At 44.6% G+C, this 13886-nt stretch overlaps 1 non-coding gene across 1 annotated transcript; it reads right to left on the bottom strand.

Annotated features, from left to right (window-relative positions):
• Nucleotides 1–50: 50 nt before the first annotated feature.
• LOC116646205 lies at nucleotides 51–154 on the bottom strand. The gene has a single exon (XR_004302099.1). It is a non-coding gene; the product is annotated as a U6 spliceosomal RNA (small nuclear RNA).
• Nucleotides 155–13886: the final 13732 nt, after the last annotated feature.

Genomic DNA, 13886 nt, shown 5'->3' with positions numbered 1-13886 from the left:
GGCCTTAATATAAGTGACGCCATTTGGGGCCTGTGGTTTTCTTTGTCATAATATATATGAAATGCTTCATGAATTTGTGTGTGTTCATTGCTCAGGGGCCGTGTTAATCTCCATATTGTTCCAGTTTTAGTATATGTGCTGCTCAAGTGAGCACTTTATTGACTATTTATTTATTTATTTTAAAGATTTTATTTATTTGATAGAAAGAGAGAGAGCACAAGCAGGGGGAGCGGCAGGCAGAGGGAGAAGCAGGCTCCCCCCTGAGCAGGGAGCCCGATGTGGGGCTCGATCCCAGGACCCTGGGATCCTGACCTGAGCCAAAGGCAGACGCTTAACCAACTGAGCCACCCAGCCGCCCCTTTATTGACTTTTTAAAAAACAGCTATGTATATATTTTTGGTTAACCCTCCTATTAAAAACATATATACAGCTACTTTTTCAAAAAGTAAATTTAAAAAGTAGCTTCCAGGGTGCCTGGGTGGCTCAGTCCATTAACCATCTGCCTTCAGCTCAGGTCATGATCTCAGGCTCCTTGCTCAGCGGGGAGTCTGCTTCTCCCTCTGCCTGCCGCTCACCCTGCTTGTGCTCTCTCTCTCTCTCTGACAAATAAATCAATAAAATATTTTTTAAATAAAATAAACAAAATCAAATCAAATAAAAGTAACTTCCTAGCAATGGAATTCCTGGATCATAATGTATACAAATAGAAAACTTTGATAAATATTGCCAAACTTCCTCCAAATACTTTCTCCAAAACTCTTGTTCAGGTCTATCCTTCTGCCTAGTATCCTCGTCACGTTTCCTCATACCTTTGTCTACACTGGATATTATGAAACACATACATTTTTATCAATCTGACAAATAAAAAGAATATTGCACTGGTTAGAGTTTCTTCACTTATGAACGAAATTGAGCATATTTTCATGGGTTTTTGGCTATTCCCCTTTTTTGTGAACTTTCCATTCATATCTTTTGTCCATCTCTATTCACTTTTTGTCTTTTCTTATTGATTTATAAATTAACAAAGGCAGCTCATTCTTTTGGGTGTTGGACCCAAATCCACTGCTTGCATCCAACAGGCAATTCTCCGGACACCAGCTGAGTGTCCACAATTTCAGCTCGATTTTGACACTATCTACCCAGAAATAGCATCGGAGTCCACAGATTCAGGCCTCAATCCCAGGAGACCGCACCCCGACCACAAAGGCAGATACCAGTCAGAAGTCCAGGATCACCTGTGCTTCTGACCAACCAGCTACAAATTGGAGTGTCCCACCATCTCCTCCTTGGGTTCCATTAATTTGCAAGAGCGGCTCACAGAACTCAGAGAAAGATTTTACTCACTAGATCACTGGTTTATTATGGAAGCATATAACTCAGGAATAGCTGGATGTTAGAGATACTTAGGGCGAGGTATGGGGGAAAGCCTCAGAGCTTCCAAGCCTTCTGAGCACGCCGCTCTCCCCAAATTTCCATGTGTTCATCAACCCGGAAGCTCCCCGAACCCCGTTCTTTTAGGTTTTTATGGAGACTTCATTACATAGGGATGATTGATTAAATCTCTGATGTTGGTGTTTGCACTCAATCTCCAGATCCTCCCCCATCCCCGGAAGTCGGGGGGAGGGGGGAAGAGGCTGAAATTTCCAGCCCTCTAAACACCTGTTGGTTCCCCCAGCAACCAGCCCCCATCCTAAAGTGTTTTTCCAAAGTCCCCTCATTAACATAACAAAAGATATATTTATCACTTACCCCCACTTAGGAAATTCCAAGGCTTTGGGGAGCTGTGATTCAGGAACTGTGGACAAAGACCAAATGTTTGTGAGAAATGAATGACCAAATTCCTTATAAATCACAACATCGCACCCTTTGCCGTCTTTCGTGTACTGCAAGCATTTCTCCCAGCTTATCACTTGTCTGTTGATTTTGGTTTGGGTACATTTAGTCGTTTAGAAATTTCTCAACGATATCTTGTATAGTATATCTTAAACTGTGAATTTTGCTCTGGGATCCCATTTAGCTATATACCCTGTACACTTGGATAGGTAATGTTTTCATTACAGAGAAATTTTAAATCTTATTATTCTAGATTTCTTGCAAATTCTGGTGTATTGATAAATTGGTGCAAGAGTTGTTTAAAAGAGATACTTTTTAAAGTTTTTTTTCTAAGCTATTAAAAAAGAATCTAAGTTGATTGCACTATGGTCAGAGAACGTGGTGTGTATCCATTCTCCTTTTTGGAATTTATTGAACTTTTCCTTGTGGTCTAATATGAGGGTCAATAATTTTTAATGTTCCATAGTCACTGGCCAAAAGACACACACATATATATATGTTAGTAATCTCGACACCCAACGTGGGGCTTGAACTCACAACCCTGAGATCAAGAGTTGCATCTTCTTCCAACGGAGCCAGCCAGGTGCCCCTAATTGTACAATTTTTCCTGTGTCTACTACATCTATCCTAGGCTGATTAATATAAAGCCTCCTACTGCTGTTGTGTTTCCATCATTTATTTCTTGCATTTCCTGAAGTTACACATTTTACATCTCGCCATTCTACTAGTCAGTACATACAGATTTATGACAGTTGGAGCATTATTATGAACTGTCCCACTTAGCATTATAAGTGCTTCTGGAGTCATTCTGTTTCTCCAGGGCTAAATTCTGAACTAGGTCATTTTTTGCTTTTTGGCCATCCGATATGGTGTCATTGAGTGTTTATTTATGTGCTCCTTTTCTTTAGGCTTCCAAGAATCCAACTGCTACAAATCTAAACACGTGGTAAGTGCTGGAGATTTGTTACAAGGATCCATGAGAACATATAGTAAGGTCGGGAAGGTTCTTATTGTCTCATCATCGCCCGGCCATTTGGAATTCCATCGCTTCCAAAGCTGATGGCTTAGTGCAGCCCCAGGATGGCTCAGCATCATTGGGAAATTACCAGCATTCGTACGACCCATAGTTCACTGTCCATCATCCCCTTACTATTTATATTTAATGCTAGTTGTCTTTCTTTTCAGCACGTACCTTGAGTCAGGCATCAGGAGCAGCACTTTAATCCTTGAACGTATTGAATAATTTTGTGAGAATATTATTATCATTGTAAGTTTTACAGATGATGAAACTGAGACTTGACAAGTTAATTTCACCAAGGGTAAACAACATCCATTTAAAGCATTCCTCAAATATTGGGGCGCCAGGCTGACTCAGTAGAGCATGCGACTCTTGATCTCAGGGTTGTAGGTTCAAGCCCCACATCGGGTGTAGAGGTTACTTAAAAATAAAATTTTTTTAGGGGCGCCTGGGTGGCTCAGTCGTTAAGCATCTGCCTTCGGCTCAGGTCATGCTCAGCGGGAAGCCTGCTTCTCCTTCTCCCACCGCCCACTCCCCCCCCCGCTTGTGTTCCCTCTCTCGCTGTGTCTCTCTCTGTCAAATAAATAAAATCTTTTAAAAAAAATAAAATCTTTTTAAAAAATAAAACTTTCTTCAAATATTTATTAAATAGCAGCATGGGTCATGTCAATAAGAGCTTCAGAGCCACAAATCCAATCCAGCTTGAACTTCGCTGTCTTCCTCCAAAGCTCACGTCATCAACTGCTGTCTACCATGCCTCCCTTGCATGTCACTTCTCAAAGGGAGGTTTTGATCACTGTCACCCCAATACGCATGTCCCTTTTTAGGGGTGAGTTGTTACATTGTGTCTGTGTAAGGCTGCCTTCTGCTCACACATCAACTTCTGGTCTCATAGTTGTGGTCAAGGTGCCAGGAACTTTCTCAACACACGAGGAAAGAGCTGTTGTAATCTAGATTACAAGCACCAGGGTGCCTGGCGGGCTCAGTCGGTGGAGCACGCGACTCTTGATCTTGGGGTTGTGAGTTCGGGCCCCACACTGGGTGTAGAGATTACTTTAAAAAAATCTTTATATTACAAGCACCAAATGAGGCCCCCTTCCTCCCAGGGAGCAGTGTAATTGGCAATCACTTCAAGGCTTCTAGAATCTGGTGTGGAGCCTCTGCAGGAAAGAGTTAACATAGCAGTCTGGAGACTTTAGAGACTGCTTGTCCTTAGAAAGACCAGCTTGCGGGCGCCTGCGTGGCTCAGTTGGTTAAGCAACTGCCTTCGGCTCAGGTCATGATTCTGGAGTCCCTGGATCGAGTCCCACATCGGGCTCCCTGCTCAGCAGGGGGTCTGCTTCTCCTTCTGACCCTTCCCCTCTCATGCTCTCTGTCTCCCATTCTCTCTCTCAGATAAATAAATAAAATCTTTAAAAAAAAAAAAAAAAGAAAAGAAAGACCAGCTTGCAAGGTTGACCTTTGGTTAGTGTTATGAACTGAATTGTGTCCCCCAACCCCCTACCCAAATTCATATGTTGAAGCCCTAACCCCCCAATGTGACTTTATTTGGAGATGGAGCCTTTAAGGAGGTAATTAAGGTTAAATAAGGTCATAAGCAGGGCTCTAATCCAATAGGACTGGTGTCCTTATATGAAGAGATCTCGCCCAGGGGCACCTGGCTGGCTCAGTCGGAAGAGTGTGCAACTCTTAATCTTGTGGTCGTGAGTTCAAGCCCCACATTGGATGTAGAGATTACTTAAAAAAAAAAAAAACAAAAAAAACCTTGGGGCATCTGGGTGGCTTAGTCAGTTAACTGTCTGCCTTCGGCTCAGGTCATGATCTTGGGGTCCTGGGATCGAGCCCCGCATCCGGCTCCCTGCTCAGCGGGGAGTCTGCCTCTCCCTCTGCCTCTCCCCCTGCTTGTGCTCTCTCTCTCTCAAATAAATAAATATTTATAAATATTTTTTTATATTTTTATATTTTATATTTATATTTTAATATTTTTATAAATATTAAAATATATAAAATCCTTATTTATTTATTTATTTTTAAGATTTTACTTATTTAAGATTTTATTTATTTATTTGAGAGAGAGAGAGCACAAGCAGGGGGAGAGGCAGGGGGAGAGGCAGAGGGAGAGGGAGAGGGAGAAGCAGGCCCCTGGCCAAGCAAGGAGCCGGACTCGGGGCCCTATCTCAGGACCCTGGGATCATGACCCGAGCCAAAGGCAGACGCCTAACCGCCTGAGTCTCCCAGGTACCCAATAAAATCTCTCTCTTTTTTTTTAAAGATTTTATTTATTTATTTGACAGCGAGAGACACAGCGAGAGAAGGAACACAAGCAGGGGGAGTGGGAGAGGGAGAAGCAGGCTTCCTGCTGAGCAGGGAGCCCAATGTGGGGCTCCATCGCAGGACCCTGGGATCATGACCTGAGCCGAAGGCAGATGCTTAACAACTGAGCCACCCAGGCGCCCCTAAAATCTCTTTTTTAAAAAAGAAGATGGTTGTCTATAAGCAAAGAAGAGAGTTCTCCCCAGAAACCAATGTCGGTGACACCTTGACCTTGGATTTCTAGCCTCCAGAACTGTGATAAAATAAGCTTCCGTTGTTTAAGCGGCCCAGTCTGTGGTATCCTGCACGGCAGCCTGAGCTGACCGATACAGGTGGCATTTGAGAACTCAGATTTTGGTAGCGTTCCCACCATTCCCTAAATGATGAATGGCTCACTGTGCCTAAACTGTTCCTACGAACACTGTGGTTTATGCCGAACACCCGCTTTCCTTCTTGGGATCTGGGATTTTTGTACGTACTAGCCAGAGGGTGCCTGCATGACTGGCTCCTGATAAAAGTCCTGGACTATCAGGCTCAGGTGAGTTTCCCTACAGACAATGTGACATGTGTGGTCACGGTTCATTGCTGGAAGAATTAAGCATGTCTTGTGTGACTGCACTGGGAGAAGGGTCTTAGAAGCTTGTTCCTGGCTCCCTCTAGACCTGGCCCCATGCACCTTTTCCTTTTGCTGATTGTGCTTTGTGTCCTTTTGCTGTCATAAATCTTAGCCATGAGGGGACGCCTGGGTGGCTCAGTTGGTTAAACGTCTGCCTTCGGCTCAGGTCATGATCCCGGGGTCCTGGGCTCCTTGCTCAGTGGGGAGCCTGCTTCTCCCTCTGCCTGCTGCACCCCCTGCTTGTGCTCTCTCTCACAAATAAATAAATAAAATCTTTAAAAAAAATCATAGCCATGAGCACAACTACATGGAGTCACTCAGAGTGAATCATCGAACCTGGCTGGGGGTGGTCTTGGGGTCCCCGGACACAAAGCGTCTTCTACATAGCACCACACCATCATTCTCAAAGCCCCTCCATTTCTTGCTTTAACTGCGGGAATTGCTGTCAGCCCCTCAGGGGCAGGGTCCTTACCCGAGGCGCCTTCTTATTTCCAATGCCTGGCACAGAGCCAGCTCCCAGTAAAAGTCGGCTCTTTTTTTTTTTTCTTAAAACAACAGAAATGTATTATTTAATGGTTCTGGAGGTTAGAAGTCTGAAATCAAGGTGTTGGCAGGGCCATGCTCCCTCTGAAGGCTCTCAGAGCGGGGTCCTTTCTTGCCTCGTCCAGCTTCCAGTGGCTCCCAGCAATCTTTGGTGCTTCCCAGCTGGCAGATGTAATGTTCTGATTTCTGTCTCCATTGTCACGTGACTCTTTCCTGTGTGTGTCTCTGTGTGTGTGTGTCTCTCTCTCTTTTTAATTTTTAAAAGTTTATTTATTTAAGTAATCTCTACACCGAACGTGGGGCTCGAACTCACAACCCCGAGACCAAGACTCACATGCTCTTCCCACTGAGCCAAGCAAGTGCCCCCAGACATTTTTGATAAAAAAGGACAGTACTGTAAATGTGTTTTCTCTTACTTATGATTTTCTTAATAACATTTTCTTTTCCTTAGTTTGTTTGATTGTAAAAATACAGTATATAATACATAGAACATACAAAATATATATTAATTGACTGTTTATGGTATCAGTAAGGTTTCTGGTCAACAGTAGGCTATTAGTAGTTAAGTTTTGGGGGAGTCAAAAGTTATATATGGATTTTCTTTTTTTTAAGATTTTATTTATTTATTTGTCAGAGAGAGAGAGTGGCAGGCAGAGGGAGAAGCAGGCTCCCTGCTGAGCAAGGAGCCCGATGTGGGACTCGATCCCAGGACCCCGGGATCATGACCTGAGCCGAAGGCAGACGCTTAATGACTGAGCCACCCAGGCGCCCCTATTATCTTCACATTACTGATGAGGAAACTGAGGCCCAGAGAGGTAAAACAAATCCCTGGTATCTTATGTGGTTAGTGTGGCAGATTATAATTTCCAAAAATGGTCACAGCAATATTTCTGGTCCCATCTGCTTTTCCAGAACCATGTCACTCCCCATCAAGAAACAGAATCTTGGGGTGCCTGTGTGGCTCAGTTGGTTAAGCATCTGCCTTCCACGTCGGGCTCCCTGCTCAGCAGGGAGTCTGCTTCTCCCTCTCCCTCTGCTGCTCCCCCTGCTTGTGCTTTAACTCTCTCTCTCTCTGTCAAATAAATAAATAAAATCTTAAAAAAAAACCCAGAATCTTATTTCTTCTCCATCTGCACCTGGGCGGGACCTTGTGATGGCCTCAATGCCTTGGGTTCAGGGGAAGTGATGCTACATAACTTCCAAAACTAGGTCATGAAGATGATCCAACTTCCACCTGCCTTTCTCTCTTTCAGGATGCTTGGACTTGGAACCCAGCCACCATGCTGCGAGGAAGCGCAAAACAACTGCGGGGAAAGGCCCATGTGGAGAGGAAGTGACACGTGGGCTACAACCAGCATCAGCTGCCACACTGGTGAGGGGGTCTTCAGGTGACCCGGTCTTCGGCCTCCCAGTCTTCCAGCTGAGACCCCAGATAAAGAGGAGCAGAGATAAGCCATTATCGCTGATGTGCTGCTCTTCTGAATTCCGGACCCACAGCATACAACCAAGAAGTTCAGGCGTAGCTTGACTTTGGACGAGGCTGGATCCAGGGGTTTGAAATCCCTGCATTCCTCAGCTTTGCCTTCTCTATGTTGTCTTCATTTTTCAGCTCCTTCTGGGGTTCCCTGGCAACCTCAAGTTCTCCCTATCAAGTGATGTCTTTGAGTTTCATCCATGTTGTAGCATGCATTAGTACTTCGCTCTTTTTTTATGGCTGAATACTGTTCCATCATAGGGATAGACCACATTTCATTTAGCCACTCATTAGTTGAAGTGTCTCCTTAAATTCTGCACTCTAGGGGCTCCTGGCCGGCTCAGTTGGTGGAGCACACGATGCTGATCTCAGGGTTGTGAGTTTGAGCCCCACGTTGGGTGTAGAGATTACTTAAAAATAAAAGCTTTTGTTTTTTTTTAAAGATTTTATTTATTTATTTGACAGAGAGAGACACAGTGAGAGAGGGAACACAAGCAGGGAGAGGGGGAGAGGGAGAAGAAGGCTTCCCGCAGAGCAGAAAGCCTGATGCGGGACTCGATCCCAGGCGCCCCAAAAATAAAATCTTAAAAAAAAATTAATTCTGCACTCTAGACACTTTATTTGCCTCATCCTAGCCCTGGGAGCTGACTGCAGGAAGCAGTAAAGTTTAAAATGTGTATTCCTAATGGGCAGGTGGCTCTCCTCCAATCCTTGACTCAGGGATCCCAGCTCCTGACATCTCATGGCTCTGCCTTATCCACCAAGCTGTGTAACAACTCTGCTGCATTGTTAAGTGTGTCTATGGAAAGCAACCGCTGTACAAAAACATAAACAAACACTTCTCCAGATTAAACAGACAAGAATAAACTCTTTGTAAGCTTTAATTATAATTTAAGTATAGTCTTTATTTTTTTTAAGATTTTATTTATTTATTTGACAGACACAGCGAGAGAGGGAACACAAGCAGGGGGAGTGGGAGAGGGAGAAGCAGACTTCCCGCTGAGCGGGGAGTGCGATGTGGGGCTCGATCCCAGGACCCTGGGATCATGACCTGAGCCGAAGGCAGACGCCTAACAAACTGAGCCACCCAGGCGCCCAGCAGTTGACAAACTTAAACATGAAGAGCGTTCTTTGTCAGAAAGGCAAATATTTTCCTTCTGTTTCTTCTGCTTCATCCCACCTGTGAACAAGAGACCTGAATTTACAAAGTGTTATTGAATATTTTTAACCAATAACATTTGTACCAGCTATTTTTGCTGTGTAACAAATCACCTGCCGTCCAACACTTAGTGGCTTAAAACCAGAACAGTTTATTATCTTGCACATTTTCAGAGGGCTGGTGTGCAGGAGTGCCTTAGCTGGGTGGTTCTGGCTTCCGCTCTTGCTCTCTCGTGAGGTTTCGGCCAGAATGGTGGCTGGGGTCTCATCTCAAGGCTCGTTTGCACAGAAGGATCTGCTTTCAAGCTTATTCACATGACTGTTGGCAGGTATCCTCCGTTCCTTGCCACATGGGCCCTCCATAGGTCTTCTTGATATGTCCTTGCAATAAGGTGTCTGTCGTCCCCTAGAGCAGGTGACAAGGGGGAGGGCGAGAGAGAGAAAGGAAGAGAGAGTGAGTGCGGTAGAGCATGCAGGAACACTAGAACAAGCAAGAAGGAAGCCTCAATGGATGCCTTTTATGAGCTACTGTTAGAAGTTATGCACCATCCCTGCACCAAATTCTGTTCATTAGAAGTGAGACACTAAGTCTAGCCCACTCTCAAGGGGAGGGGAATTAAGTATCGTCGCTTGAGTGGAGGAATATTAAAGAATTCATGCATGTATTCTAAAACTACCACTCTAATATAGTATAAGTTAACTTTAATAATTTCCTAATGAAAGATGATATGGAATTTATATTTTATACGTAATATATATTTTACATGTAAGTCACAGACAGTGCAAGGAGGACCCCTGCTCTGGTCCCTGAGCCGCAGGGGGCCCCATGCTTTGGAGTGCCTTCCTCAAAGTGGTCTAAAACCTCCTCTGGTGGCTGGAGCCAGATGTACCATTTGAATGAAGAGTCCTTGGTCTGGACCATAACCCACATGGGCCCTGATCCCCATTTCTCCCTCTTGGAGATGCTCTTACCCTCTACCTTATGTATGGGGTCAGATAGATGCCCTGATGAACTTTGGCTCTTTTTTTTTAAGATTTTATTTATTCATTTGAGAGAGAGCGCACACAAGCTGGGGGAAGAGCAGAGGGAGAGGGAGAAGCAGGCTCCCCACCGAGCTGGGAGCCCAACGCAGGACTCGGTCCCAGGACCCTGAGATCATGACCTGAGCCAAAGGCAGACGCTTAACCGACTGAGCCATCCAGGCGCCCCTGAACTCTGGTTCTTATACCTATGGTGCTGACCCCGTGCTCCATGGTCAGTTCCAGGGGGGTGACCTGGCAAGAGATTGCTCCTGTTGACTGGTGTGGCATTTCTTTTACAGGATTTCATGAGACCGGGCCATCAGAATGGTGATGACATACCGATTTTGTGTGACTCTTGTTCATGTCGTTTATAGGTCATATTCAAAGCTTTAGTTTTGAACAATCCGCTGCCAACTCTTGGGGTTGCGCTGCATATGGAGGCCCATGTATCAATCCCTACACATCATCATTCCAACTGTGGGGCAGCCTCCAGGCTAGAGCCCCCAAAGGTGGCAAAAGTGGTGGCAGGACCTAGTTTGTCCCCTGCCACTGGCACCCAGAGAAGTCATTCCCTCCAGAGGCTCTGCATCAGGAATCAGGCAGTCCTTTGGGCCATGTCTACCTCTTCCAAGGACTTTGAGATGATTGCTCCACAACTCCAATGGCATGTCTTTGCTCATCAATGTGGTGACATCGTGCTCCCCCAGGTCGGTCCCAAGCCATACCAGATGAGGAATGGACATTCTTTGTACAAATGGGACTTCTCTTCTCACTGCCATGGGCCCCTTGCCTATCCTCCCCACTGGCGGTGGAGTGTGGAAGGCAGGGGTGCAATTGAGGTTGCAGCAGATCTCATTCTAAGAATGTGGTGATTATTGTTTAAAGAGTTCAAGAGAAGACATGGTTAGAAGATGTGTGTTTTCATATTTTTGCCATAAAATTCCAAACAGTAAATTTAACATGACCAGAAAATGAAGGATTGTCTACATTTTCCTGCATACTCTGCAGAAGACTTGCTTTTGTGGTCCTTATCGACAAAGCACGGGGACAACTTCTGTAGGAATCGTCCCTGGAAGCCAGTATTTATGGGCAGCCCAATGGATGATGCAGTGTCATGAGGAAGATGTGACCGGCACTAAATAAATGGCTTAGGGACCTGAAGAGGTAAGAAGATCTATGTTTTTCCAGTACAAACAGGTTCTAAAGAGCCATGGTACTGTGTGATAATAGAGAATATAGATTGGTCTCTGCTCCTGGTTCTTGACACAGAGCTCCTGAAACCGTTGGAATTTCCTAAGTGATAAGAGCACTAGGAGCATCTTTTATTCTATTGAGATGACTCTGGGTGGGCTCCTGGATGGCTCCAGGATGGAGGATGGTCACTAGAAGGCCAAGACTTTATCAGAAGCTTTTTAAGCCTCATCCCTCCTGTTCAGTTCTCATCCCTTCCCGTTCTCTAGAGGGGAGAGGGGCTGGAGATGGAGTTAATGACCGATCATGCCTGTGTGAAGAAGCTTCCATAAAAATCCCAATAGCATGGGATTCAGAGAGATTCCAGGTTGGCGAACACAGCCACACCAAGAGGGTGATGCACCCCAACTCCACAGGAACAGAAGCTCTTTTGCTTGGGACCCTCCCAGACATGGCCCTGTGTATCTCTTCATCTGGCTGTTGTTCATCTGTATCCTTTATCATATTCTTTAATAAACTGGTAAATGTAAGTAAATGTTCCCCTGAGTTCTGTGAGCTGCTCTAGCAAGTTAATCAAAACTGAGGAGGGGGACGTGGGAACCTCTGATTTATAGCCAAATCTGACAGAAGTTGTGGGTCACCTGGAGATCTACTACTTGTGATTGGCATCTGAAGTTGTGGGCGGGACAGTCTTGTGGGACCGAGCCCTTAACCTGGGGATGTGACACTCTCTCTGGGTAGACGGTGTCAGAATTGAGTTCAATTGTAGGACACCCAGCTGGGGTCGCAGAGAATTGCTTGGTGTGGGGGAGAAAACCCTCCCACATCTGCTGTCTGCAATGTTGTGAGTACTCTGGGCAAGTCACAAAAAAGACATCCGAGAAAAAGAAATACAGGAGGTGAAAAACTGCGTTCTTCTCTACATAGAGGTGAAAAACTAGTTGCTTTTCCTTTCTAGACACGTTTGGCAATAAAGAACATCAGGAGTTGGTTCCTACACCCGAACAGGAAGAGATAGAGCCTGGACTCTGTAAGGATTCTTCGGGTGCCTTGAGTGGACAATAAACAAATACCTAAGTGCGTCTTCTCTACACTTTGTTCTAAATCTTCCTCAATAAATCACACTTCTGCATATGGACCCATGACTTCATAATGCATTTCAAAGTGTTTATATAGACAGATCCTGTAAACAAGTATTGGTTTGGGGTCCCACATACCTTAGGGGCAATGTGTCAGACAGCTTCTAAGATGGTCCCCAAGGATCCTGGCCTCCTGGTGTTCATGCTTTTGTGTGATCCCCTCCCCCTGAGTGTGGCCTGAATTTACTGACTTCTAACAAAGAGAAAATGGCAGAAGTGAGGGGATAGCATCACTGACGTTAGTTTATAAAAAAGACTGCAACTTCCATGTTAGGTGTACTCGCTCTCACTTGGTGGCTTGCTTTCTCTCTCTCTCTCTCTCTCTCTCTCACTCCATCCTTCAATTTGAGCCCAGCCAATATGTCAAGAAGTCCAGGTCTCCTGTTGGAAAAGCCACATGAGAAAGAGAGTTCTGGAGGAAGGGAGGGTGCGGGGAGGAGAAATGAGGGCACCCCAGCCAGCAGCTAGGACTGATGCCAGCCAGCCACATGAGTGGCACCTCTCAGAAGTGAACCCTTCACCCCAGACCCGGTCAAGTCTTCAGTTTTTCATCATCTCAAACATTATTTTGGAGGAGGAGTAGCTTATTTGGTCAGTGAACCTGCATACATTTAGGAAAAAACAAAGCCAAGTAGAACAAAATGCCTACTTGTGTTATACTGAACATCGATAATCAGAGAAAGTGTATTATTTTTATGAAACCCAACTATTAAATGAGTCTCATTTGCCAAAGATTTACCTTAGTTACGTGACCTTGGACTCTCTTTGCTTCTAAAAGAATCTTTTCAAATCTAGCACGCTTAAAGTATTAAAAATTCCATATCCTCATTTTCTTGGAATTTGGGGAATTTTGATTTGTACCAGTGCATATTTATCTCTACATGCCAATCAGAACAGAGCTCCTTTGATTTAAGAGACGTTGCAGAAGAATTTTTTTTTCTTCTAATAACTTGACGGTTTCTTGTGGTTCAGTAATTGGGTGGTGCACATCTTTTTTATTCAGACGAGGCTGGAGGTAGAATTTGACCATCAGTGACTTCTCCCATTGACTAAGCTCCTGAAGACGGACCTAGGGTTGCCAAGATCTAATAGGAGTGTTCAACATGGTACCTGTGGCCACTCGTATTCACTGCAAGAGACAACATCCAAGGCCACGAGAGTATCTGTCCTTGGGCCCAGGGGTGGGGAAAATGGGTAGACCATGGGTCCACTTCCTCTATTTTCCTCCATTATCTGCTAAACCTAATTTATAGGCCTATTTCATTTTTTAATGTCTGGTGTGAACACTGCTCCACTTGATCCAGCCATATGAAGAAGTTGGCAAGGATTCCTTTGGCTGTCTTCTGTTCCTTTAGCTAAAGGCTTGGTCTCTGTTATGTGGACTACAGAAATTCATGACTGTTATACTTTCAATGTTGAGCATGCCCTTGACTTATAAAAAGGGTCCTTTTTGAGTGTTTGCTACTTTTTTCCTTAATTTTATCTTGAATGTATATTGCAACTGCTCTTTTCTCTGTCTTTTCTCACACGTTTATATTTATCACTGAAAAAAACCTTTCTGAATCATTTTGATTTAGA

Source organism: Phoca vitulina, unplaced genomic scaffold (genome assembly GCF_004348235.1).
Source record: "Phoca vitulina isolate PV1807 unplaced genomic scaffold, GSC_HSeal_1.0 scaffold35, whole genome shotgun sequence".
In the NCBI taxonomy this organism is placed as follows: Eukaryota; Metazoa; Chordata; class Mammalia; order Carnivora; family Phocidae; genus Phoca; species Phoca vitulina.
Note: the sequence above shows the minus strand (reverse complement) of the source record. Positions and strands in the feature narration are given on the sequence as shown.